The sequence below is a fragment of the Adiantum capillus-veneris genome, chromosome 18 (assembly GCF_014529385.1).
Source record: "Adiantum capillus-veneris isolate H3 chromosome 18, ASM1452938v2, whole genome shotgun sequence".
NCBI lineage: Eukaryota > Viridiplantae > Streptophyta > Polypodiopsida > Polypodiales > Pteridaceae > Adiantum > Adiantum capillus-veneris.
In genome coordinates, this window is record NC_140948.1 from 138,931,729 (window position 1) to 138,949,408 (window position 17,680).

Below are 17,680 nucleotides of genomic sequence, written 5' to 3' on the forward strand. Positions count from 1 at the left end.
CCTAACCTTGCTATCCTCTCCACCACTACCTTGTATTTCCCCTCTTATTACCTCTTCCAAACCTTTTTTCATACAGGGCTCATTAAACTTTGTTGACTAGCCTTTTTTCAAGGCCCTCAAAAACTTTAACTAGCCCCTAAGTGACTTGTACTCCCTTCTTTTACTTCCCACCTAAAAATCTTTTCCCACCTTTTTGCCAGTACCCCCTACATTTAAAGAGGAATTATTCACCTTCCAAACTAGCCTTTCCTCCCTAACTATGGTACTTTGTATAGTTTTTTGAACCATGACACCCTACTTATACCCCCTCCTCCCTCCCTTTTGTTTACACCATTGATGAGCTAATATCGCGAAACGCGTTTGGTGTAGACATTTGTGTTGTTCCTCTCTCCCCCTTTTCGTCCCCCCTTACTTTCCAACACCCCCCCCCCCCCCCCCTCTTGTTTCCTATCATTTTTGCTTGACCCATTTGTCATAAGCAAGTTTCCCTCGCCATGAATTAGTATTGAATGCCTCTAAAGGGCTCCACGCATAACTCTACCCTATCCTCTTATCCAAAAATCAACACTTGAAAGATTCCCACTCCCTTATCTTGGACTTCATCTCCACCCCCTTTCCTCCCCATATTATCCTCTTCTCTTTTGATGTAGAGTCTCTCTGTCCTAGCATCCCAATTATAGACGGACTCTTAGCTCTCAAAAATTCCATCCATGATTTTTTTCCCTCACCAAAAATGCACTTCATTATGTCCATAGCCTCTCTCATCCTCAATCATCACTATCTCTCTTTCAAAGGAGAAGTTTGGCATCAAACCAAAGGCACAACAATGGAATCACATTTTGTAGTGGTATACGCTTGCCTTTTTCTTTGTTCCCTGGAAGAAGGCATGAAGCTACTCACCTCCCCTTCTCTTCTTTATTTCAAAAGATTCATCATCGATGCCTTTGGCATTTGGGATGGTTCTACTTCCAGTTTAAAAAAGCTTCTTCAAGGCTATGGGCATCCTCTCCAAGAACATATCCAAATCTCTTCTTCCATCTCCTCTCAAGAGGCTTTTATTTTGGATATCCACTTCTTCAAAGGATCCTCATTTGCCACCTTCGGTATACTTGATTCAGACTGTCACCAAAAAAGCCTCAACTCTTACAATTACATCCCTTGGCAGTCTTGGCATCCAACACACCAAAAAATTGCTTTCATCCTTTCAGAACTCAAAAGATACATTGTTCGAGTAAGCTCTCTTTCGGGCTTTATCACTATTCGCAACCTCTAATATGCAAGGCTTACATCAAAAAGCTATCCCCCCTCCCTTTTGGAAGCTTGCTTCCTTTTTGTTTCTTATGAAGTTAGACCATCTCTACTTCATAAATTACATAAAACCAAGCTTTCACCAACCATTGTAAAAATTCCCTTCTCTCCCCTTACCTGCACTCTAAACCTCTCTCGCACCATCAACAAACCCCTCACTAAGCTTCTCAATAATGATCCCGAGCTCACACACCTTTCCAAACCTATTGTATCTTGGCTTAACGCTCTAAACCTTGGCACCCTCCTCTCCCTAAAACCCGACCCTACCTAACCTAGCCTTGCAAAGCACTCAAAAACTTTAACTAGCCCCTAAGTGACTTGTACTCCCTTCTTTTACTTCCCACCTAAAAATCTTTTCCCACCTTTTGTGCCTGTACCCCCTACATTTAAAGAGGAATTACTCACCTTCCAAACTAGCCTCTCCTCCCTAACTATGGTACTTTGTCTAGTTTTTTGAACCATGACTCCCTACTTATACCCTCTCCTCCCTCTCTTTTGTTTACACCACTGATGAGCTAATATAGCTAGTGTTACTATTTCAATAACCTATTCTTCGACTCAAGGACTTTACAGCGAGCAATGATAAAATTTACTGTCTTAGCATTTTGTGTGATGGGCCATTTTTGTGTTTAAGCTACACAAAAGTGAAATTGTGAAGAATAGGAAACTTAAGAGAGTCTGAATAATCTTCAAAAATAGAACTCTTGATACCAGAGAAAGGCAGCAAGGCAAAAAACCCCTAAAAATTTGAGTGTCTAGTCAAAGAAGAACATTTGGTGATTGGGCACTATGAGGTTGATTGTGATTATTTTAATGTTTTAAATTAGGGTATTTCACCATTAGTACCCCTAGAATAGTGAAATCCACAAAAAGTGTATGTACAATATGTCAAAGGGTGCCAGTGTCAAAAGTCCTTGTATTTATCACACTTGTGCATCAAAGGAGTCCCTAAAGGAGTTGAATTATGCTAATTAGACCAAAATTTCAAGATTTAAAAAAAAAATCTCTACTATCCACATGTGCATATTGCATACATTGTGCACAATTATTGAGAAGATTGTGCATCTTTACAAAGGATTTGCATGAAAATTTCAACCTTTATCACCCAAGGAAACTACCATAAAAAGTATTGAAAGGGTATTGCTAGATATCGGACTTCATGGGGGAAATGTGGCGATTGAGATAGATCCCAAGAGGTCGTATGGTGGAAATAATGTTGTCAATTATACTTATATTCTTGGTTGGGTAAAGGCAAGTGTCTTTATGGGATACCAACAAAAAATGGGTAGGGTTGCATCCAATGTTCAATACAAATAATGGAAGGCCCTGATGTGAGGCCTTTCAAAACCATACTTTGATCATTTTGCAAATTAAGTTTGGAGCATCGAACCTGGCACGGCTTCACGCTTGTAGTCGGTAAGGAAATTTGGCATTGTATTTAACCTCGACGATTCTTCGGCATCAAAGTGACCTCGGTAAGGCCAATCTGATTCCATAGCTTGGGTTTTCTTATTGGAAAGCACTATGCTTTGCAAGGTCTTGGTTTTTATAAGGTACTCATTTTTTCTTGTTAACAGTAGCACTGCACCATGAATTCAAACATAAAAATGCATCATATCTCTGATTTTGAGCATCCATCACCCATCATTAAGCCTATTGTTGCCTTATAGCAGGATCCTCTCATGGAGAATACCTGCACAAAAATTGGCATAGATGACCAGATAGAGTTGGTTGACATTCAGGAATTCAGGGCACTGCAATCATGCATGTCTGTGTTAGAAATGAATTTTGCACCTCTAAATGAGAATGTCACTAATTTGTTTGATCTCGTAGGTTGGTAGGCCAATGGCACTACAAGTAAGTCGCTTATGAATTTTTCAAGCTATGGGCCTAAAAATTCTATCAGTGGCATACCGGAGCAAGGCTCCAATCTAGACTTGTTTGCAAACTCTTACTCAAAAAGAGGTGGATGAACCATTGAAAAATAGGAAACCACCTATATTTCAGAGGGGAGAAAAAACACAGCAAAGATATGGTTAATATCTTTCTTCGAAAATGGAATGATATTCACCAAGTTTTTCAAACTCCAGATGCAATCAAGGCATTGCAAACTAGCTTAACACTAAAAGACAAAGCTTGTAAATTGTGGATGTCTCTCAAAGAGAAGGGAACCATACCGTGCACATGGGATGCTTTTGAGGACGTGTTTAGAAAATAATTTCTTCATACTAATGAGAAGGATAGGAATTGCATATCATGGAATAAGTGTTCTATGTGGCACCATAAGATGCAATTTGAATGTATCTCACATTATAGAGATGTTATCATCAAGCTAGAGGGTTTAAATGACTTCCGACAAGTACGAGGGTTCTTTTGTGGGTTAACTCTTGAGCTTAAGAAGCATGTTAAAATCCAAAATCCCAAAATACTTGAGGAAGCTACAATGCAAGCACATATTCATGATGATCCTGATGGTAAAACATTGTGCATAACACACATATGCTAGAGAGTTTTCATGCACATGTATCTCATGATAATAATGATGCAGCAAGTAGCCTCATCTAAGGGGGCTTAGAGGCCATATCTTAACTAAGGAATTTAGAAAAGCAAAGAAAGAGAAGGTATGTTTTACTTACATGGGAAGTGGGTGTGGAAAAAAGGATTGTCCCTAGAGGAAATTTTCTACCTAGGGTAAGGAAAAAGTTGTGACCGTGGTGCAATTACTTTCCCTCAAATACTCTTCTCATTATTCTAATGCGGAGTGACACATACTTAAGTAGTTTATGAGTCCTATATCACGACCTCTATTTGAAAACCAACATTTGGCCCACATGAACTTGTGAGAATGCAAGGTGAGAATCCTCATGGAGATAATGGAACATGGCACAATTTTTTTAACTATAAGTTAGTGAAACATCTCAATCTACCTCAGAAACTTGTTCCCATTGCTATAAGATAGCTATGATAAATGGCCATGATGTTGGTGTGAGATACCCAAGTTAAATGTGTACCTCTTGAGATCCAAGGATATCAAACAACGTTAGATTTTTAGGTAATGAGCATGGATAGAGTGGATGTGTTCTTAAGGTGTGATTGGTTACATGGGTTATGATCATGCTTATGTTATAGCTATGAGCATAATAATCTTAACCTTTGAATCTAATGGTATGTGTGTGCTGCTATTGGGGGAAAAAGATGTACCTCCCTCAATAGTCATTGTACAACCGAGCTTATGAATCTCTCTTCTAATGAAATAGAAGAACTATTCTTGTGTTACTCTTTGTGATATTTGTAATCAAATGCTAATAATGATTCTGTTATGTGAAGATTTCTCAATGATGCATACATCTCTTTTCTCTCTTCCTTCTCTTACTACTTCTTTGTTACCACAACAAGAAAATGTTGTCAATAAATTGAAGGGACTCTTAGTAGAATACAAAGATGTTTTTCCACAAGATCAAATGTTTAGGTTATCAATGACATGTTATGTGCAAAATGGCATAGATGTGGTTGTAGGTAGGAAGCCCTTGAGTAAACCACCTTACAAATTTAGTCATTCTAAAGCAATCAAGGGTAGAAAGTTAGCTTGCTGTGACTAGCTTAGTAGAGGATTTATTTAACCTAGTTCCTCACCATGGGCATCTCCCATTTTGCTGGTGAAGAAAAAGGATGGTATATGTGTAGACTATCATAGTCTTAACATGGTCACTGTTAAGAATAAGTATCCATTTCCAAGGATAGATGAGTTGTTTGATAAACTCACCCATGCCCGTACTTTTACAAAATAGGTATGTGGCTAGGGTATCATCAAGTAAGAATAAAACTTGCTAATATACCTAAAATTCTTTTCAATCAAGGTTTGAACAATATGAATTTTGGGTTATGGCTTTTGTTTTAACCAATGTGTCACCTACTTTCATGAAACTCATGGATAGTGTTGAAACCGTATCTAGGCAAGTTTATCATTGTTTTTCTCAATAACATCCTAGTGTACAATGCATCTGAGAAAGAGCACTTACAACATCTGAAGTAAGTGTTTGATCTTCTTAGACAACACAAATTATATGCTAAAGAATCCAAGTGTGGTTTTTTGAAGCCCAAAATTGACTATTTGAGACATATAATTTTTGTTGCAGACCTTCATATGGATAAATCCAAAGTGGACACCATCTATAAATGACCCTCTCCTAAATATTTGGAAGAGCTCCAAATTTTCTTTAAGACTTGCACGCTTTTATTATAGGTTTGTTAAAACATATGCAGGAATTGATGTTCCTATGATGGATCGATTGAAATCCAAGGGCAAAGCATTTCATTGGGGAGAAGATCAACAAAAATATTTTGGTGTCCTTAAGGTCACCCTAGCTAATTCACCCATATTAATTTTTTTGGATCCATTGAAACCATTTTGTGCTTGAGACAAATGTCTATAATTGAGTTATTGGACCATATCTGCTTCAAGAGGAAATGCCAATTTCTTTTGAAAGTAAGAAAATTGGCTCTGCATAGTAAATATTTTGCTTATGAAAGAGAGCTATGTGCAATTGCTTTTGAAAGTTAGAACTTTGATTCTGCACTGTAGAATTATTTTGCTTATGAAAGAGAGCTATGTGCAATAGTGTACACTTTGAAAAAGTGGTGACATTGTTTGTATGATGCTAAGTTTGAAATAGTCTTTGAGCATGAAAGTATAAAATGTTTTACTTGTCACTATGATTTGAAGGGCAAAATTCCAAGCGAGTTAAGATTTTTCACAAGTATAGCATAAAGTTGATGCTCTTAGTTGCATGCTTGCGATCATCTCTCTTCTATTCATGGAACTTAAAACTAAGTTTTTGGAGTCTCTTAAGGGCAAATGTGAGCATAATCATGAATACTCCAAGGTATGGAGTCATGTCAAAAAGAGGGATTCTTCTCACGCCAATGCTATTTGTATGTTTGTCTCATGTTTTTCTGTTTTGAGTGATGAGCTCACTAGATGGAAGGATTTTGCCATTGATAATTGTGGATACCTACTCCATAAGGGGAGAGTTTGTGTCCCAACGAATGTAGACATCCAATGCAAAATTGTTTATGGATGTCATAATACTCCAAGTGTATGGCACCCAGGAATAAAGAAGGCTTGTGCACTCATACAACTATATTTTTATTGGCCAAGATTACATGAATATGTTCAAGAATACGTCATAAATTTCCTGAATTATCAAGGTAAAGAAAGCAACGCACTTGAAGGTAGGAGGTCTCTTACATCCTTTAGAAATTCCCAAGGGTAACTGGGAGAGTATCTCAATGGATTTTATTATGGGTCTACCAACCCATGTCCGAGGTAATGAATTCGTATGGGTGATTGTAAAGTTGAAAAGTCTATTCAAACCAAGTCCACCATTTAAACTCCAGAGTTGTGGACAATCTATAACGATTATATAGATTTCCTAGAAATCTTGTCAATGATCATGATCCCAAGTTTGACAGTCACTTTGGAGGGTTGTTAGTTAAAGGTTGGGAACACGAGTCAATCTCAATACTCTAAATCATGCACATATGGATGGTCAAACAAAATGAGTTAACCAAGTGCTAGAGGGTATGCTATGAGCATACATTACCAAGAAGCAATCCAATCGGTAAGACTATATCCATATTTCAAAATTTGCTTATAATAGTGCAAAGCATGTTACTACTTGGCTTGGTCCCTTCATGCTTGTGTATGGCTTTTAGCCTAGGCACCAATTACGGTGGGGTTGGCCACTAGAAAATTTAGCAAGTCAAGGGATTTATCCAAGACCATATAGACATGATGAAAATTGCTCGTCACAATGTTTCTACAAGCACATGACAAATATAAGAAGTATGCTAATGATAAACATCAACAAGTCACTTTCAAAAAAGGTGAAGAGATATTCTTGCGTATTCCACACCATTCACAAAGTCTAAAATTTTTCCCAACACCTACATTATCTCTTAGATATTGTGTCCCCCATTCAAAATACTCGAGTAGATATGGACTACAAACTTTGTTTACCTATGCACTCTTGCATTCATTGAGTTTTTCATGTGGTGAGACATTTACATAGGGATGAAAATGTAATTGATCAACAGGTTTTAGTTGATTTCATTGAACCTCCCACCCAGCAACATGAACTCGGGTGCATTCTTCACTATCATGACGTGCATACTCGCCATCATGTGCATCGCCAAGCATTAGTTAAGTGAAAAGATAGATATAAAGAAGGTGCCATCACTTGAGAAACATTAGTGCTCTTAAGAAGAAATACCCCACTTTTGTTTTTGAGGACGAAAACGCTTCTCGAAGGGGGAAGTAATGTGAGTCCAAGGGTCAGGCATGGCCCAATGGGGAACTAGCACTACCGATACATATAGACAAGGATGGTTGGGAGAAGCATGTGGTTCCTTGACTTGAGGCCTCTCACCTTGCATAATGTTGTGAAGGATCATGTCGTGGCAAAAAATCAAAAGGAAAAAGTATGGGAACCATCAAAGTATGGGAACCATCAAATACGATCTTCTTTTATTGTGATAAAACTTATTGGGGAAAGAATGACCTCTCCAACTTTGAAAAAGAGCTCAATGGATTTGAGAAAGCTATGAAAATACGTAAAGTTCAATGCACACTACATGATAAGAGTTGTTAATCATAATATTGCTCATTTACTTCATCACATGATTTACCTACAAACAGGGCTGCTAATTTGCCTCAACAATTCTACATAAAATGGAAAATAGATTTACTTTCAGTGTAAAATATACACTACAATCACAATCCTTTTTGGTTTATAATAAATATGGGAGGTTGTTAATCTACTCAACCCAAGGTATGGAGAAGTCCAACTACCAAACAAGAACCAAGTTTTTAAAGTACACTAGACATGGAAGAGGAGCACATAAAGTTAATAGCCTACTTGAAGAATTTCAATGGTTTAATGAAAGGTGTGGCATAGAGAAAGATCAGAAGAAGCCAAGAAATCATGGGAGAATTCATATATTTCTTACAACTATACAAAAGATTGAGCACAAAAGGAAAGATACATACAATAGGTCATCTACACATGAAAGATTTTTACAATGGCTCGCCACTAAGGAGAGACAAGGAAACAAGTGAGGAATATTACAAGGATCAATTTTAACACAAATTCAAGAAATTTTGGGAATTATTCAAGTCCCATTTTTAAAAAAAGGGCTTGAAATCTAAGTTTTTTAAAGCTATTTTGTGCTACAAACTATGCAATGATACCCTTTGTCATGTGATTTATTTTCATCTTACTAAGAAAAAGGTATTAAGCTATAAATAAGAACTGTTTTTGTTAAGAAGAGTAATGAAGAGGTCTTCATAATTAAAAATCTTGACTATTAGATTTCCTCTGTCCCTCAAGGCTCGGCCTTAGCTTGAGGCTAATTTGTAATCTATTGGTGACCTTATAATACAATCACTCACAATTGTGAGTTTTGCAAGAAAACAAAAAAGAGATTGTAAATATATAATTTGTGTCTTATAAAAGTGCCATTTTTATATTCATTGTAAGAAAGTCATTTCTCGAAACATTTCAAGCACTTGCTATCTTCTTATATTTATAAAGTAGGTGGTCATGATGTCACAATAAATCTTATGCTTGGTATCAAAAACCACAATAAGTTATTATGAACAAAATTAGTTTAATATGACATTACATATTTTTCATTTATAAACTGAAGGTGCCGCAAGAAGCGTGTGCGAGTGCAAGTGCGAGAGCAGAGAGAGAAACTTGCTTTGGGTGGAGCGCATAACAACATTATCTTGTTGCAGCTCCTTATACTATTGTATTAAAGAATACGTGTATATATGGTTAAGTTAGTAGATGGATTAGTAGTAAGTGGGATGTTCGGTCAATTGGCCTAAATCCCAACATAAACTTAACAGAAAACTTGTATATTGTGTAATACAAATAGTGTATGGTCTAAAGCTTTTTTTGTGACATATGTGTTTGAGCCTATTTTTAACTTTGTTGTCGGGAAGCCTATTGCTTCTCTAATTAGACATGGCTATGGACACGACGAAATACCCAAAATAAAAGAGATAGACATTCAAGTTGGGTAGACCCTAACAATTGCCCCCTTAGCCAAACTTGTCATAATCCTTTATGAGTGTACTCCTAGACTCTACTAATACATCTTGGTGTATTCTCATAACGGATTCATCACCTATGGTTCACAAGAGTACTCATCTTAGGCTCACATGCTAGTCCTACGGTAATATAAACTTTATCATTCAAGGGAAGGTCTTACCACTTTTCATAATGCGAGAGTGTCTAATTCCATTTAAAAGCATACAAAATGATGGAGTTTGGCGAATACAACATCAATTTCATGTGAACAAATGCTGGCTAAATGCAAAAAAACTTTGAATAAAAAGAAAAAATCGTGTTATTGAATCTTACAACAAATTTTTTCTTCTTGCTTGTTTGAAGCTTTCTTTTTACTAGTCGGTCTTTTATCTTGGACTGTTTCAAATGAACCATCCCTTGATTGTGAGCTAGTGTGTGTTTATTTCTCTCTTTTTTGTCGGGAGGCACTTATTGATTCTTTTACCTCTCAGGTAATTTATGAAACTTTCTCTTTGACTCCATGGACTCTCTATTTCAACACATCCAAAAGCTTTATGTTCCTCATTACAACTTCCTCATGTTTCCATGCACCACACCAACAAGTTTGTAAAGATTCTCTATCATCCCCTTTGTCCTATCTTTGAGAAAACCCATACCATCCTAGGGTGCCCAACTCACCTTTGAAAGGACCGATTAACCAACCACCATAAAAATTTCATGGTTGACGTTGGGCTTTTGCACGCATCCATGGGCCCACAATAGAAGACAATGTGGTGCTCTAGGGGCATGAAGCTAGGTGTGGGTTGCTCCATAGCTCTAATCTACTTTATCTGTTTTGTTGTTTTATTCCCCCTATTTCCTAGGGTGCTCTCTCATCTCTATGCTCAAAGCTTTGTTGGGGGGGGGGGGGGGGGGGGGGGGTCACTTTATGTGCATTCAAAGACTATTTATAAAACCCCTTACTTGTGAAATTTTCACTAATAAATGGGGCCCTTTTCCTATTCAATGTGTAAATTATTTTTCTCTACTAGACATGGCTATGGATACGAAAAGTAGAAAAGAGAGAATAAGGATAAGAAGATAAACAAATGAAAAAAGAGTCAAAATGAAAGAGATGTTCTTCATTAGATTTTTGAGGCCGTTATAAGTTTACATATTGTTCACACACAAGGGTGGCCATCCAAGTTGGGATGACTTTAAACATTTGTTTATATCAAAATAAAAATGGTAAGATCAGATTCTTCAAGACTGATACGTTCCTTGGTGGAAAAAAGATGAGAAGTCCTACTCTTCTTATTTGCACTCAAATTGTTAGATACTTCTTTTTCCACCATATATGGCAGGCGAGGAACTGCCGGGTGTTTAAAAGAGACCTCATTTTGATGAGCTTCTTAGAGATCATCCAAAAAACAGAGTGACAAATTGTCTGCTTGGAAACAAACAAGACTCAAACGATTGGTATAGAGCTACCCATGCCGTTGTGGCAAACTACGATAAGTAAAAGCTTGTTATTGTAGTACACCTACTGCGTTCTTTTAATGTGTTCTTGTTAGCCCTTAGGGAAAGGACATCCATTGTGTAATCTTTAGTAGCTAAAGGCTCGGCTTGAGCTTGAGGTCATTCTGTAATTTCTTGGAGATTTAAATACATTCACTCAATATTGTGAGTTTGAGGGAAGGGGAAAAAGGGGACGGGGGGGGGGGGCGGGGGCGGGGGGGGGGGGTTGTTTTCAAGATAGCGTGTGGCCTAAATCTCCTTTTACATATTGGTGGCATAGAAGTTTGATGTTTGAACTGCTTTTCAACTTTGTTGATATCAAAGTAAACTTGGTCAAAATACATGTTTCTTGCATTTGATCATTGTAAGGATCTATTTTCATGCTAGAAGGAAGGAAGCACTAAAAACCAATTTATTACTACAATCATAACATTAAATGTATGCAACTCAAAGCTCGAGTGGAAAACAAAGTTTAAACTCCAAGATAATTCTCATGATTCAAATTATTGGAAACTCTAGACTAAAACAATGGTCAGAATAGATGTTTCTTGCATTTGAGCATTGTAAGGATCTATTTTCATGCTAGAAGAAGGAAGTACCAAAAACCAATTTATTACTACAATTGTAACATTAAATGTATGCAACTCAAAGCTGGAGTGGAAAAACAAAGTCTAAACTCCAAGACAATTCTCATGATTCAGATTATTGGAAACTCTAGAATAGAACAAGACTTTGTATCCATATAACCTCAGCTATCAATACTGTAAACTTGACAAGGTTAAACTATAATTTTGAGTATCGCAATGCTTGGATGGTATGGAGGCTCAAACTTAAGTTTAAGCCTCAAGGGCTAAAGTAGGCATTGTTGTGTTTTGGTGCTTTCCCTCTCAGACGGGATGCAAGATCGTAACTTAAGTTCGATCCTCATTATGTCCCCTTCGGTGTAAAATGGAGACTTAAACCAAGCATCATGGTGTTTTGGTTGCCCCCCCCCGGAGAACGAGGTGCCCTAGCTCAAACTTGAGCCTCATGAAGTCTCTCTTGAAATGAAGTGGATACTTAAATCAGGCATCGTGGTGTTTCTAGTGCTCCTCCCCTACTCTCAAACGGTGCGGCCCAACTCAATCTTTAGCTTGAGCCTCATGATGTCTCGCATCAAATGAAATGGAGACTTAACCTAGGTCTTGTCGTGTTTTGGTGCTCCCCCCTCTCAGATGGGATGCAAGCTCAAACTTAAGTTGGAGCCTCACAATGTCCCCACTAATATAGTATGGAGACTCAAATCAAGCATCATGGTATTTTGGTTGGCCCCCCCCTCCCCCCCGGTGAAAAGGGGGTGTCCTAGCTTAAACTAGACCCTCATGATGTCTCAGTCTAAATGAAATGGATACTTAAACTAGGCATCATGGTGTTTTTGGTTCTCCTCTCCTATCAAATGGCGTGGCCCGTCTCAAGCTTGAGCTTGAGCTTGAGCTTGAGCTTGAGCCTCATGATGTCTCCTCTAAACAAAATGGAGACTAAAACTAGGCATTGTGGTGTTTTTGGTGTTCCCGCCTATTGGATGGGATGAAGTCTTGAACTTAAGTTCGAGCCTGATGATGTCCCCTCCGATAGAAAATGGAGACTCAAACAAAGCATCATGGTGATTCCCTCTACATGAAATGGAGACTTAAACTAGGCATTGTGGTGTTTTTCGTGCTCCCCCTCTCGAATGAGACGCAGGCTCAAACTTAAGTTCGAGCCTCATGATATCCCCTCCAATATAAAATGGAGACTCAAACCACAAATCATGGTGATTTGATTACCCCCCCCCCCCCCCCCCCCCCCCCCCCCCCTCTCGGGAGAACGGGGTGCCCTAGCTCAAACTTGAGCCTCATGATATCCCTCTCTAAAATGAAATGGATACTCAAACAAGGCATCGTGGTGTTTTTGGTTCTCCTCCGCTATCGAATGGTGTGGCCCAACTCAAGGTTAAGATTGAGCCTCGTGATGTCTCCCTCTAAATAAGATGGAGACGTAAACTAGGCATTGTGGTGTTTTTGGTGCTCCCCCCTCTCGGATTGGACGCAAGCTCGAACTTAAGTTCGAGCCTCATGATATCCCCTCCAATATAAAATGGAGACTCAAACCATGAATCATGCTGATTTGGTTACCCCCCCCCCCCCCCCCCGCGCGGGGAGAACGGGATGCCCTAGCTCAAACTTGAGCCTCATGATATCCCCCTCTAAATGAAATGGATACTCAAACTAGGCATCGTGGTGTTTTTCATGTTCCTCCCTTATCGAATGGCGTGGCCCGGCTCAAGGTTGAGCTTGAGCCTCGTAATATCTCCCTCTACATGAAATGGAGACTTAAAAAAGGCATTGTGGGGTTTTTGGTGCTCCTCCCTCTCAAATGGGACGTAGGCTTGAACTTAAGTTTGAGTCTCACAATATCCCCTCCGATATAAAATGGAGACTCAAACTGCGATTCATAGTGATTTGGTAACCCCCCTGGGAGAACCGGGTGCCCTAGCTCAAACTTGAGCCTCATGATATCCCTCTCTAAATGAAACGGATACTCAAACCAGGCATTGTGGTGTTTTTGGTGCTCCTCCCCTATCAATGGCATGGTCCGGCTCAAACTTGAGTTTGAGCCTTATGATGTCTCCCTCTAAATGAAATGGAGACTTAAACTAGGCATTGTGGTGTTTTTGGTGCTCCCCCTTCTCGGATGGGATGTAGGCTCGAACTTAAGTTCGAGCCTCACGATGTTGACTCTGATATAAAATGGAGACTCAAACCAAGTATCATGGTGTTTTAGTTGAACCCCCTCCCAGGAGAATGGGGTGCCCTAGCTCAAACTTGAGCTGGAGCATCATGATGTCCCCCTCTAAATGAAAGGAGACATAAACCAAGCATCATCCTACTTTTTTTATATATCCCTTTTTAGATGAGGTGGAGACTCAAAATCGAGTTGTTACATGGAGTGTAGGTCCGAAGGTCAAACAAGGCCTCGTGGTGTTTTTGGTGTTTCTCACCTATGAGATAGGGTGGAGGCTTAAACTTGAGTTCGAACCTCATGATGTTGGGATTCATAGTGTTTTTGGTGCTTCTCCGTTGTTGGATGGGGTGGAGGCTTGAACTTGAGTTTGAGCCTCATTTCCTTCAAGGTCAAAACACCAAGAGGCTCAAATACTCAAATTTAAGACCAATAGTGGTGTTCTCTAAGTGACGCAAAATCCTTGTTGATAGCTTAAAAGAAAGTATTTTTGAAAGTATTATCTGCAACACATAGTGAACATAGTGAGCATCTTTAATCTCTAAATACACAATAGAATATTGAAAACGTGCACACTTTGCCTCAAAAATCCTTATCGTACTAGCAAATGTAAAGCGATCTCAGCAAATCCACCGGCACAAGAGAGCTGCAGCCTACTCGCTGTGACCTTCTTAGAGCTGCAAGAAAGTTTTCTCTTTACCGGTGGCATATCTAACTCCACATGACCATCGGCCCACATTCTCCATACATCAGCACTGATAGCACTGCCTCAACACTATCGCATTGTCTACCTCTTACTTGAATCAAACAAGGCTGATTCTCTTTCCACCCGCCCTCGTAGCTCGTGTGCATGATGCTGCAACCCTCTCCTCTTCAAGGTACTCTCATTTCTCTCTTCTTCTTCTCCTTCTTCTACATTCCAGGTCCCGCCGTTCTCTGTGTTTGCTCTTCCATCATTGAAGTAACTCAGAAGAGACAACCCTCAGACCCCCCTTTGCTTTGATAATGTCGTTTCCGCGGCAGAGGCCCTTCATTCTTATAACTCTCAAGCACGGTCCTATGCATCTAGGTCTCGCACCCTACTCTCTAAGGATCCAATTGTGTAGCTGCTAAGTATGTTGTCACACAGGGGATGATTATGAACACCAAGGGATTTCTCCACAATCCGTACACCACCATCTCACCTGGAGTGCATGTCTCAACATGTTTGCCTCAATGAATGATCATCTCAAATGGCTCTTGAACGCAGTCAATAGCGCACCTCCCCTTTCCCTTCATCATCCTACATCAAAACACAATAGCCAGAGAAAGTAGTAAGTACAAGAAGAAAACTCAATAAGGATCATAAGCATGTCTCATCCCTGCAAGTTTGCAATGGCTAGGTCACAAGGTTGTGGTGCAAAAATTTGACTATGATGGTGACGACATGCGATGGCAAGCGGCGTCAGTTTTGAATCTATTGTCAACTGCATTTCCCTGCTGATTGTCTCATGACGGTGGCCGTTAGTTTTGAATTTGAATTTGACGGTTGTTTTTTAGGGGTTACTTTCTATTATTTTGGCACTTTACTCACACGCTATGAATGTGGAATTGTGTGCTTTTAATTTATCAAACTTCACCTTCACAGCCTCTTCAGCTTCAAGTGGCTCAAACTTGTGCTCGAGCTTCAAACTCAATCCAGCTTTAGAAGCTTAAATTCAAGCTGGAACCTTTTTGTCATGTGTAACTCAAGCATGACTATGAATTGAGTTTTTAAAGTGCAACATCCAATCCATAACTTGGACGTTGGTCCAACATTACAACTTCTAGTTGTCCACCAACTAGTTGTAGCTAATGAACGTCTAGCCTACCTTATGGCACCTAGCACAAGCATATGAGTTTTTTGTTTTAAGGTCCAAATTCTAGGCTCTAGCCCAAGAATTTCAAGCTTTGAGCAAGTATGTGTCTCAAATTTTTGGAAGCAGGTAAATTAAGGAGATTCTGGTGCAATTAATAAATCATCCAAGTCTAACATGTCTACGGGCTATAAAAAAGCTCCTAATCTATTAGTACATTGTCAAAGCTTTTTGAAGCTCATGGAAGTTTTGTTTTTTTCATTCATTGAAAAAAGTAAAGCACAATCACAAGGCTACCAACCCAAGGAAAGTCTAGGTGCGACTCTCGGCTCCTTGAACCCTCAAGAAGGTGTTCCAAAAGCCTACTAGTCTACCAAGGTGACGGCTAACCCCTATCAATGCAGGGCATTGGTTTAGGGCCTTGACCAAGCGAGCCAAGGTGACTCCCTTTGCCTGCCAAGTGCCAATAAGGCGCTAGGCCTCACATAGATGCAACATAACATATAAATTTTCTTTTCATGTGTCAAGTAGCATTTTTGCTACTTTTTTGGACACTTATTTGCTTCATTGATTCATTTTTTAGCAATTTTTTGTTGCTTCCAACTTGAGATGCTAATGGCAATTGGACTAAAGGACTAATGCCTAATCATAGCCTCTAATCATAGCCTTAGGTCATGTTAAAAATGAATGGAGTATTAAGACTATTACTAAGAGTCTAGGACTGATGAGAAATGAACCTACATTAACCTAAGGTCAAGGCCAATTACCTATGATTAACACACATAAAACCTAATTTTTGATGAGTTAATTTTCACAAAGCAAAGTGTTGAACTTTAGGATGCCTAGCTTTCGAACATGAAAAAACCATAGCTTAGAAGCAAACTTTCACTTAAGCCAAGCAAGAGAATGGAGAGATGAACAAAAGAGCAAAATCATGGAAGGACTACACCTATTCATGCTCTTTTGAGAATTCTTGAGCAAGCATCCCCTTTGTAGAGAAGCCTCTTGATTTTTATTTGCAAAAGAAGATGATTTGAAGCTAAGTGTAAACACAAGCTCCAAAGGCCTTTTATTAAAAGCCAAAAACACACAAAAAACATTAATGAAAACCTAAAGCTAGGGTCTTGCATACCCGAATTTGCCAAAGGGAAAAAACCTTAGGCAAAAAGTGGCTTTGGTTATGCATATGATGCTCTTTGATTTTTAACAATGAGAAAGGTAAAATGCTTCTACATAAGCAAATTTTACAAATTTTTACAATCTCTCATGCATGATTCAAAAGTAGATTAGTTTCAAGCTCACTTGAAGTATGGAATTAAAAACAAGCCAAGAGCTGAAAATAATGCAACTTTGATGAAATGATGTGGCTCTTTGAAAGCCAAATTTTACAATTTAAAGCTTTTCAAAAAGTTGGCTAACAATTAGCTCATGAAATTCTACAATTTTAGAGCACGCTATGAGCTAGAGATGATTGCAACTTGATGAAATGAAAATGAATGACTCTCAATAGCCAAAGTTTTTACTTAGAAGCTATAATTTTTTTTTGGGTAAACACTAATTCAAAATGAAAAAATTTAACTTTTGACCCAGCCATGAGCTAGCATATATACAACTTTTAATCCAAACAATTGGAATGACTCTAATTAGCCAAATTGTTGCAATACATTGCAATGATGACGCCTCCTTGGATCAATGAAATCACACACTTTCCACATCCCTTCAAAATAAAGCTCAATTGTTAGTGCTTTTAAGCATTTGTCATTCAAAGCAAGCACTAGAAATATGCCCAAATAATTCCAAGCTCAAATTTTAATGTTCATTCCCAACCAAGCATCTTTGAATCATTCAATGGTGGCTTGCATAAAAAAGAATTCATTTTATTTTGCAAAGCACTAAAAGTGTAATGCCCAATTTCCAAATAGATGCACACAAATTTAGAAATTTTCTCTCATGTAGCACAAGTCAAGAAAAGAGCGAGCGTATAATAGTCATAGAGTGCAACTAGTCATGATCATTTAAGAGTTAACTTAGTGGGAATTTGGCAAAGCAATAAGCTCATAAAGTCAAAATGATGTAGCCCTTTGAAGGAAAAAATTGAAATTGAGTGCACCAGATGCCCTTCAATGGAAGCTCCACACTTTGGAAACCAACCAACATCCTGTTTAAAACAATCAATTTTAGTAT